Source organism: Silurus aristotelis (genome assembly GCF_946808225.1).
Source record: "Silurus aristotelis genome assembly, chromosome: 20".
Classification (NCBI taxonomy): domain Eukaryota; kingdom Metazoa; phylum Chordata; class Actinopteri; order Siluriformes; family Siluridae; genus Silurus; species Silurus aristotelis.
This window is the reverse complement of record NC_139593.1, coordinates 22738543-22748387: the sequence shown is the minus strand read 5'-3', so window position 1 is coordinate 22748387 and position 9845 is coordinate 22738543. Positions and strand designations below refer to the sequence as shown.

Sequence of the window (9845 nt, the reverse complement as noted above, 5' to 3'; positions counted from 1 at the left end):
TCATCTCTCTCTCTCTCTTACACACACACACACACACACACACACACACACACACACACACACACACACACACACACACACACACGTTTGTTCTGTTTGTGTTATTACATTTAATTTGCTTTGTTTACACCTGCACCTGCAGCTCTCCCACCAGATCAGTTTCAATTCACCTCAAAAGCACATCGGGCAGATGAAGGACATTTCTCTGTGTGTGTGTGTGTGTGTGTGTGTGTGTGTGTGTGTGTGTGTGTGTGTGTGTGTGTGATTCCTTATGCATGGTATAAAACCTGACAGTGAAACAGTTTGTAGTAATAGTGAGTACATCCAGTACAGAAGGAACACTGACTCTGGGCTACACAACTCTTTACATACTCTCCACACACACACACACACACACACACCTACACACACACACACACACACACACACACACACACACACACACACACACACACACACACACACACATACACAGATATATCATTGGTGGGTTTTTTTTTGGTGTCCGAGTTTTTAGCCCAGATTTAACCCTGGTTGTTCATCAGACTGAGCGGTAGGAAGTGAGGGAATGACACAGAGGGAATTCGAGGCTTGAAAATAGTTGTGATGTTAAACGGCTGAATTCAGGTCAGTTTACACCTTGTTCATTTTTTCAGCCCATGAGATCCGTGTTTCACGCAGCGGTTATGCGTGACCACCGGTCCATACCATTACAGTCTCCCAAAGCGCTAATCCATGATGGAAATAAACTCAATGCCATGATCACATTATGATTTTATGCCCTCATTTATGTGACCCATTAAACACTGCACACAATAAACCCACAGTACTGCAACATCACAACATGACACATAAAACCCACTTGGTGGCCTGTCTGCACACTTCCTCTTCTTTTAGTCTTATAAACAGGAAGTGCTGGATCAGGTGCTATTTTCTGAGCTGTGAATGAAGGCGTGGGACAATAATTACAACGAGGAAATTTCCATTTGCACCTTTACATTTCTGGAAAAGTTGTATTAAAGACGTATTTAAACACTTGCCATCTTTTCAGTCATCCACTGAAGGTCGTAGAGTTTTATATAAATGTACACAAACAGCAGTTAAATGTACAATGCTGGCATCTTTCCCTGATCCACTGTGAGGATTTACAGATCAATTTTGATAAACGAGGCTCAGTGCACTTTACCTAGAATGAGTGGAATGTTTAGCATTAGCATTAGTATTAGCAAGGGGTATGGATGTGCAGAGTTCCTGCTCAGTGGTGAATATAATGAAACATCAGAACTCTGCCTGGGGAAAGAAAGTCAAGGAAATGACTCACAGGGAAGTAAGGTGTTGTAAAAAATATCAACTGCATGTGTTCAGCACGGATGCTAGAAAGAGTGTTGTCCCTAAGAGCACAGCTAATCTGATTTGGGCTTTGGGAACCTATTACAGATCTGCCACTCTGCATTTCCTTCACGCTCTCTAACCTGCTTCTGTCTTTCAAAACCCACCCCACGTCTGTAGAACACACACACACACACACACACACACACACACACACACACACACACACACACGCACACACGCACACACACAAAAGCTGTTCACTGGCTATATAAAAGCTGATTTATTAAAAATGATAAAAAAAAATTCCAGTTTCTACAGTTGTGTATGTGGTGCAGTCCAGTTTCCAGTGTAATGTGTGTGTGGTGTGTGAGATTTTATATGACGCTTTCAAAAACTTTTGATTTGTTGATTTATTATAATAAAGTCAGGGTGTGAATCCGACACACTGTGCCGTAAAGAAAAAGAGTCCAGAAGAAACTGAGAAACTGATCCAACGCTCATCTGATACACTTAATCACCTATCACTCTATTCATCACATTTTGTACAAAAATAAATACAAATCAGCCCTGAAGAAACGTCTCATGTGATGTTCCCCAAGTGGATAACAGAAAAACATTTGTGGACATGTTGTGATCAAACTAGAAAGAAAAAACTCTTTAAAAAACACTTTAAACTCTTTAAATAATCAAGAGTAAAGTTTCTACTTATTTGGTGGATTTTTTCTTGCTCCTCAGCCTACAACAGACATGTCTGATGATTGCAACTGTAGTGAAGGCAATAACAGAAAGAACAGACAGCAGGAAGAGTAAAACATCTACAGAGTGGTACGAGTACCAGGGCATTTTATAAGATTCTGTTCGTAGATGAGCAGCACCACCGTGCCTCATGATGTACTCAATCCAGAAGACAGCATTATCTAAAGGTTTTATCAGCACGTCTCTGTGGAGTCTGGAGAGTCTCTGCATATTTTCCCGATATGAAGCGTTCTAAAGAACTTCTTTCACCGTTAAAATGAAGGAATCTTTATCCATAGTTGCAAAGTTGACGTTCTTGGCGACTCCCTTCACCCTCATTTTTGCGAGATTGTCAGGCTGATCCCAGACGAGTCCAAAACCAATTATAGGAACGCCGTGATAGATGGCTTCCTGAAGTCCATTGGTTCCCCCATGAGCTACAAATGCCCTGGTCTTAGGGTGACCGAGCAGATCGTTTTGGGGAATCCAGTCCATTATTAAAGTATTGTTTCCAACTGTAGAAGGTCTTTCCCCTTTATACCTCCATATAACCTTTTGAGGAAGCTCTGCAAAAGCCTCAGCTACTGAATTGGCTACATCATGAGGAAGTTGACCAACTAAAGTTCCCAGAGACATGACAATGACCCCATGTTCACCAGAGCTCTGCACAAAGTCCTCAAGATGTTGTGAAAGAGGTTTGGAAGGCTTGCAGTGGAAACCACCCATGTAGACAACATTTGGCATCGTAGGGCGTGGAAATTCAAACGTAAAATCAACTCTGAACAGCCACAGATCTGCTCCTTGGATTAATTCAAAGTAGTTTATCTCTGGACCAAAGAGTTGATGACACACTTCATTGTAACCTGAAGCTATAAAATAGTTGATCTGTAACTCAGTTACAATGTACATGAGCACATTTACCACTCTCTCAAAAAAGCTCATGTGGTCTGGCAGCTCTAACATTGGCACTGGTACATATGAAAGAGGTGAGGGAACGATTGCGAAGTGTCCCTCATGATGGAGGCACCAGCGAACATTAAAGACAACAGGCAGGTTGAGAAAATGTCCTAAAATGATACCACTCATGAAGGCAGGATCAGTAAAAAACACATCATACTTGGTGTCTCTTAAGGACTGCATTAACTACTGGTCTTGAATTAAACTGATCACATATGTTTTTTCTTTCTCCACCATTTCCACTGTTTTGTCCCACATCTCCTTCTCCAGTTTCAGACGAGCCCATATGGAACCCTCCCTTATAATGTCTAAGTACTTCCTCACAGCATTTCCAATAAATTCTTGATCAAAAAGCTTTGAGCTTCCAAAAGTGATGGAGGTGTAACATGGCGACGTTGCTTCTATGTACCAGCTGTCAGAGGGTCGTATGACTGTAACATTGTGACCTTTGGCATGAAGAGCCTCGATCAGTATTTTCATATTGACCCAGTGGCTGCCATCCACAGGGAAGACCAGAATGTTCCCAGTATAGACTGAGGCTACCAGCATGGTGAGCAAAACCAGGCCAGAGTTGTGTATTTTCTTTCCGTTCATTGCAGCACCTACAGAACAGAAAATTAGGAATGAGTATATTGAATAGAGTCTATCAGTATTAATAATATACCACAGCACCGTACAGTAGAAGGATATTTTTCAAAAACTCAACCAGGAGCCCAAGTGAAATTTTGAAGGAACTTTATATCCACGGCTCAGATAGCAGAAGCTATTCATAAAACAGCCACGTCCTGATCACATATACTGAGAAGAACACCATTACTGAAAAAACATCCATGCAAAGCTTTGGGTTTTTCAAAAAGCATGAGGGAACAAACATCTGGAAGACAATTCTCTGAACTATTGAGACCTCAACTGAACTTTTTGGCCTTGGCAAACAGAACTACATCTGGTGGAAACTCAACCCTGAGAAACCAGAATCTCGACAGTAAAGCATGGTGGTGGGAGTGCCAAGTAATGAGGATGCATTTCATCAGCACAAACTGGACAACTGCTCATGCTTGTGAGATGAGTGAGATGGATCAGGCCAGTCCTCAGACTGAGATGGGATCTGTGGCAAGACTTTGTCATTATTACTGTTTAACAACAACAACAACAACAACAACAACAACAACAACAACACTGTCCATCTACTCCGACAAATCTTAAGCAATCCTATCAAAACCAATGGTCAGTAATATCAGGAAGTGGCGATACTTCAATGTGAGAACCTACAGGTGGACAGGGGAAATATTTGAAACCAAAAAACATCATGTGTAATATTTACTGATGTCTGTTCAAGTATTCATTTTAAAATAAATTTTTATTTATTCCGCTGTAAAGAGTCTCTCAAAAACATTACCAAATAATGAATCAGAAAATTATTTCTTTATTTTTAAAAAGATCAACATTTGGGGGAATTCCTCCATAATAAGGTTTTCAGTAAGGATAGTAATACATATGTAGAATTTCAGAATGCAGATCCACAAACAGAAATTTATTGAAATATATTGTATATGACGCAATATGGATAATTTCATTACAAAAAATAAGAATTTATGTAATGAAATCCAATCACAACAGGGATAAAAAATTTTCTGAATGCCATTAATTAAAATTGCACTTTACTGCAGAATAAAAATAATTATAAACCTAAACAAGCACAACATAACAAAAGTTTGGGTTGAAATTTCTAATAATAATTTTAGGAAATGAGTTTTCCCTCAGTTACTTTATTTTTAATTTATTACAAATGCGAATCCTGTAAACACAACTTTATAACAGAGAACATTAAACAAATTCGTTCTATTACTAAGTAAATACGTTATTCACCTGTCAAATTAATACGATTTTACACATACCAAAGACGTAATCCCATAAATTGAAAGAATTCATACTGGTGTGTGTGCAGAGCAAAGAGCAAAGAGCGATTTAATGCAGATCCCGATTAATGAATTACTCTGGGTATATTATACCCTTGTGTGCAAGAAAACCATTCTCAAGTCCAAGGTCAGGATTGTGCTTAACTAAGATAAGCCCCTGTTATGGTTAAACAGCCGCATGCACATGATAATCCCACCCAAGCTGTCATTAAATTCAGCGGTCTAGACGTTGTATAAAACCCTGTTTCTGATGCTTATACTCAAGATAAAAGCTGCAAAATCCGGAGAGCTGACCTGCACGCTGGTGATTTTAATCATCTCATTTTAGAGTTTAGAGAATTCACTTAAGCATGTCCAGAAACCAAGTCTGAATATCCAAGTATAAAACCATGAAGACATGGTGGTTGGTGTGGCAGGTGGAGTGGAACAACACTAGTGTCCTGCACAGAGCCCTGACCTCCTTAACCTTTGGGATGAACTGGAACTGGAGCCTTATTGACTTCTCAACAGCAGTGTTTGGTCTCACTAATCCTTTTGTGCCTGAATGTAAAATTATTCCCTCAGCCACACCTCAAACTCCAGCAGAAAGCCTTTCCAGAAGAGTGGAGTTTACAGAAAAAGGGAATAAATCTATCTGCCACTCTATTCTATTCTATTCTATTCTATTCTATTCTATTCTATTCTATTCTTGCTAGCATTATGATTAAGGTGGGTTCTCTGATAAGTTTAAATAAAGTTTCTACTTATTTGGTGGATTTTTTCTTGCTCCTCAGCCTACAACAGACATGTCTGATGATTGCAACTGTAGTGAAGGCAATAACAGAAAGAACAGACAGCAGGAAGAGTAAAACATCTACAGAGTGGTACGAGTACCAGGGCATTTTATAAGATTCTGTTCGTAGATGAGCAGCACCACCGTGCCTCATGATGTACTCAATCCAGAAGACAGCATTATCTAAAGGTTTTATCAGCACGTCTCTGTGGAGTCTGGAGAGTCTCTGCATATTTTCCCGATATGAAGCGTTCTGAAGAACTTCTTTCACCGTTAAAAGGAAGGAATCTTTATCCATAGTTGCAAAGTTGACGTTCTTGGCGACTCCCTTCACCCTCATTTTTGCGAGATTGTCAGGCTGATCCCAGACGAGTCCAAAACCAATTATAGGAACGCCGTGATAGATGGCTTCCTGAAGTCCATTGGTTCCCCCATGAGCTACAAATGCCCTGGTCTTAGGGTGACCGAGCAGATCGTTTTGGGGAATCCAGTCCATTATTAAAGTATTGTTTCCAACTGTAGAAGGTCTTTCCCCTTTATACCTCCATATAACCTTTTGAGGAAGCTCTGCAAAAGCCTCAGCTACTGAATTGGCTACATCATGAGGAAGTTGACCAACTAAAGTTCCCAGAGACATGACAATGACCCCATGTTCACCAGAGCTCTGCACAAAGTCCTCAAGATGTTGTGGAAGAGGTTTGGAAGGCTTGCAGTGGAAACCACCCATGTAGACAACATTTGGCATCGTAGGGCGTGGAAATTCAAACGTAAAATCAACTCTGAACAGCCACAGATCTGCTCCTTGGATTAATTCAAAGTAGTTTATCTCTGGACCAAAGAGTTGATGACACACTTCATTGTATCTTGAAGCCATAAAATAGTTGATCTGTAACTCAGTTACAATGTACATGAGCACATTTACCACTCTCTCAAAAAAGCTCATGTGGTCTGGCAGCTCTAACATTGGCACTGGTACATATGAAAGAGGTGAGGGAGCGATTGCGAAGTGTCCCTCACCTTGTATCGTCCACCGAGCGTTAAAAACAAGGGGCAGGTTTAGATATTTACTCAAAAAAGCACCACTCATTAACACAGGGTCTGTGAGAAACACATCATATTTGGTGTCTCTTAAGGACTGCATTAGCTCCTGGTCTTCAATGATGCTGAAGATAATTTTTTTCTCCTTTTCAATCATTTCCACAGATTTTTCCCAAATCTCCTTCTCGACTTTCAGACGAGACCATACGGAGCCCTCCCTCACAATTTCAAGGTTTGTGCTTATAAGATTCTGAATGAATTCTTGATCAAAGTTTCCTGTGGCTGGCAAAGTGATGGATGTGTAACATGGTGACGTTGCTTCTATGTACCAGCTGTCAGAAGGTCGTATGACTGTAACATTGTGACCTTTGGCATGAAGAGCCTCGATCAGTATGTTCATATTGACCCAGTGGCTGCCATCCACAGGGAAGACCAGAATGTTCCCAGTATAGACTGAGGCTACCAGCATGGTGAGCAAGACCAGGCCAGAGTTGTGTATTTTTTTTCCGTTCATTGCAGCACCTACAGTACAGAAAATTGGGGATAAGTACACTGAGAAATGCAAGTCTAAGTTTCACCCCATGCAACAAAAAAAAAACCACGTTTTCTGGTTAAAATTTAAATTCTTGCCTGGTGGTTTTGGTAGAACCCCAAAATGCTCAGGACAATGTATTAGGTTGTTTAATGCTTTTCATTATTATGGACTGGGCACTTGGCCACAGCTGTAGAGTTTGGAGAGATCTTTGGATGCGGTTCTGCAAGTTTATGCCTTTGCTCTCTAAAATCTTTGAATGACAGTTTGTTTAAGGTTATTCCATTCTCTAGAGTGTTACATCACGGGAAAAAGGGAATACTGTGAATTCAGTCAACACTTGGTTGTTAAAATGCCATCTGCAGTGCATGTGCTTTAGGTGTATATTCCAGCATGCTGAGACCTCATCAAAGTCTTGACATTTTTGTCTCAGTAACAGAGTCTGAGCTGCTTCCTTAGAAAGAACTCTGGATCTCTGAACACTGGATTCTGGAGTCAAAGAGGGTACCATCTGACTCCCACATGGAAGAGTCTGACACACTTCTAGTGCCAGATAATATTTTATCATCAGAAGAAGCTTTTATTAAGTACTGCAAACATTATAGCACAGTGGAATATTCTTTACATTTTCAGTAGATCAGCCTTGATGCAGTGATCCTGGAGCAGATTATGGGCCTTGATTAAGGGCCCATACAGTGGCAGCTTGGTGGTTTAGGGGTTTGAACTATTGATCATCTGATTAGCTTTTCAGAGCAACCCCGCTGTGCTAAAAGTCACAGAGATCATACTTTTCTTCATGCTGATGTTTGACGTGAACTTGAACTGAAGCTCTTGACCTGTATCTTCACAATCTTTATTAGCACGCTGATTAGATAATTGTAAGAAAGTACAGGTGTTCCTATTAAAATGGACTGAGAGTAAATACATTGACAGTTACAGTTTCCTGTTGTTCACACACTGTATAAATAAAATGGTACAAATCCTAATAAAGTCCTACTGAAGTTAAAGAGGTACGACTACAAAATGTGGAAAAGGTGAAGCGGGAAACGCTGACTCAGGATGTAATACACTGTATATTACTGTACATAACATCGGGTGAAAATTAGTGAGATTCATTTTAGTGGAAAATGTCATTCCTTAATCAAATCACAACGCAGACGTACCTTAGATGTGATCCAACCTGCCACAGAACGTCATTTAAGTGTGTGTATGAGAGCAAAGAGCATTTACTTCAAGCCCAGGTTAATGAATGACTGTAGCTAGCGTGTGAGATAGGGATCATATGGTGAGGAGGAACAGTACGAGTGGCAGAAACTTCTGAATTCTCTACAGTGTTCTTCACACATATTTCCACTTGTTTTTATCTGATCTTGTTAATAATTGGACAGTGTAGGGGAAAACATTAGCCAGGCACTCTGATTACTATCAGTTCATTACTCACAAAGAAAATCTCAGTCAGCGGTATGAGTTCATCTTAATTCTTTGGAATGTAAAAAGACTAATTCATGAGTTTAAAACATCCTGCAGTGGAAATCCAGGACTTGTGATTGTTTATCAGAATGAAATCTTTGTAATTCTCATTAGAACCTTGAAGTGATTTTCCAGAGAAACGAGCAGCTCTTCTGATTACAGCTTCTCCTCAACGCTCTGATAACGTTCTTATTGTTCAGTGATCTTCAGATTCACTGAATGTTTCTTGGCGGTACATGGAACCCTCTCTGATAAACACATTTAAGCCGTAAAGCCCTTTAACCCCTGATCCTGGTCAGGGCCACAGAAGATCCAGAATCTGTTCCAGGAACACTGAGCACAGAGTGAAACCTTCTGCCCTGATAAATTATTATTATAACATTTTTACAAATCATTTATATCACTTATTTTTTATTTATTTAATTTATTATTTATTTCTACATATAATTTTATTTTTTATTAATTTATTTATTATAAAAAAAAAATTATATTTAAACATGAATCATTTATTTCCAGATCCTCTTTTGATCATGTGATTATTTCTGTAAAGGATCAGCTGCTACATTCCTTCTATCACTTCATCTCCTTTCTCCTGCTGAGCTTCAATTCAGTGTTTGATTGAAAGGAAATGTTTTTCTTTTCCATTAGGCTTTTACACACACACACACACACACACACACACACACACACACACACACACACACACACACACACACACACACACACACACACACACACACTTTTCACTTCTGTCTGCAGTCCAGTAATAAGAGATTTGGAGTGAAACTATATTAATATACATTATTTGAATTCATGACTCATTCATCATTTTTATTCATTATTAATTCACCCTTAAAACTACAGTGACACTCTGGTGACTGATACATTTTCGTTTGACTCTCTGTCTCTGTCTCTTTCTCCCTCTTTTTTCTCTCTTGCATATGATGTAATTAACACAAAGACAATTTAACGATCTTACGTCAGTTGAGTGAAGGACAGAAAATTTGATCAAATGGACTACAAAGGCTGTTCTTCCCTTCATGCTCCTGAATCTATAAGAAACCACAAATGTGTCTGTAAAATCTGTAAAGTT

General features: G+C 39.6%; 1 protein-coding gene and 2 pseudogenes across 5 annotated transcripts in view; 1 reads left to right on the top strand and 2 right to left on the bottom strand.

Annotated features, from left to right (window-relative positions):
- The window catches only part of elfn1b (extracellular leucine-rich repeat and fibronectin type III domain containing 1b), a 42986-nt gene that overhangs the window by 6160 nt on the left and 26981 nt on the right, over window positions 1-9845 (top strand). Inside the window, exon 2 of one of the 3 annotated variants that reach the window (XM_083521871.1) lies at window positions 6916-6982. The exons of the other annotated variants lie outside the window; for them this stretch is intronic. The gene's annotated coding sequence lies outside the window, so the exon portion shown is untranslated. The remainder of the gene's footprint in view (window positions 1-6915; window positions 6983-9845) is intronic. 3 annotated transcript variants of the gene reach the window in all.
- LOC310715452 (UDP-glucuronosyltransferase 2A3 pseudogene) lies at window positions 2195-3342 on the bottom strand (annotated as a pseudogene). The gene has a single exon. The product of its transcript is annotated as a UDP-glucuronosyltransferase 2A3 pseudogene (transcript).
- On the bottom strand, window positions 4428-8596 carry LOC310715449 (UDP-glucuronosyltransferase 2C1 pseudogene; annotated as a pseudogene). Its single transcript, XR_014538243.1, has 2 exons — window positions 8446-8596; window positions 4428-7272 (listed from the first exon to the last, which is right to left on the bottom strand). The product of XR_014538243.1 is annotated as a UDP-glucuronosyltransferase 2C1 pseudogene (transcript).